The sequence below is a fragment of the Mandrillus leucophaeus genome, unplaced genomic scaffold (genome assembly GCF_000951045.1).
Source record: "Mandrillus leucophaeus isolate KB7577 unplaced genomic scaffold, Mleu.le_1.0 Scaffold62, whole genome shotgun sequence".
Lineage (NCBI taxonomy): Eukaryota > Metazoa > Chordata > Mammalia > Primates > Cercopithecidae > Mandrillus > Mandrillus leucophaeus.
The window spans coordinates 3,243,719-3,243,951 of NW_012106697.1; positions in this window are offsets into that span (position 1 = coordinate 3,243,719).

The window sequence follows — 233 nt, forward strand, 5'->3', positions numbered from 1 at the left end:
CTCTGTCTTTGCTCATTCAACAAATATTTACTGTGCACCCCTCCTGCCACCAGGCTCTGTTCTGAGCACTAAGGATGCCACAGTCAACATGATAGACAAAGTCCCTGGCTTTGTCTCCGCTTGTCACGGAGTTCATGTTCCAGCAGAGGAAGACGGATAACAAACATATACACAAGTAGAGATGTGTTGTGTTAGTTTCCTGTTTCTGCTATAACACATTACCACAGACCTAG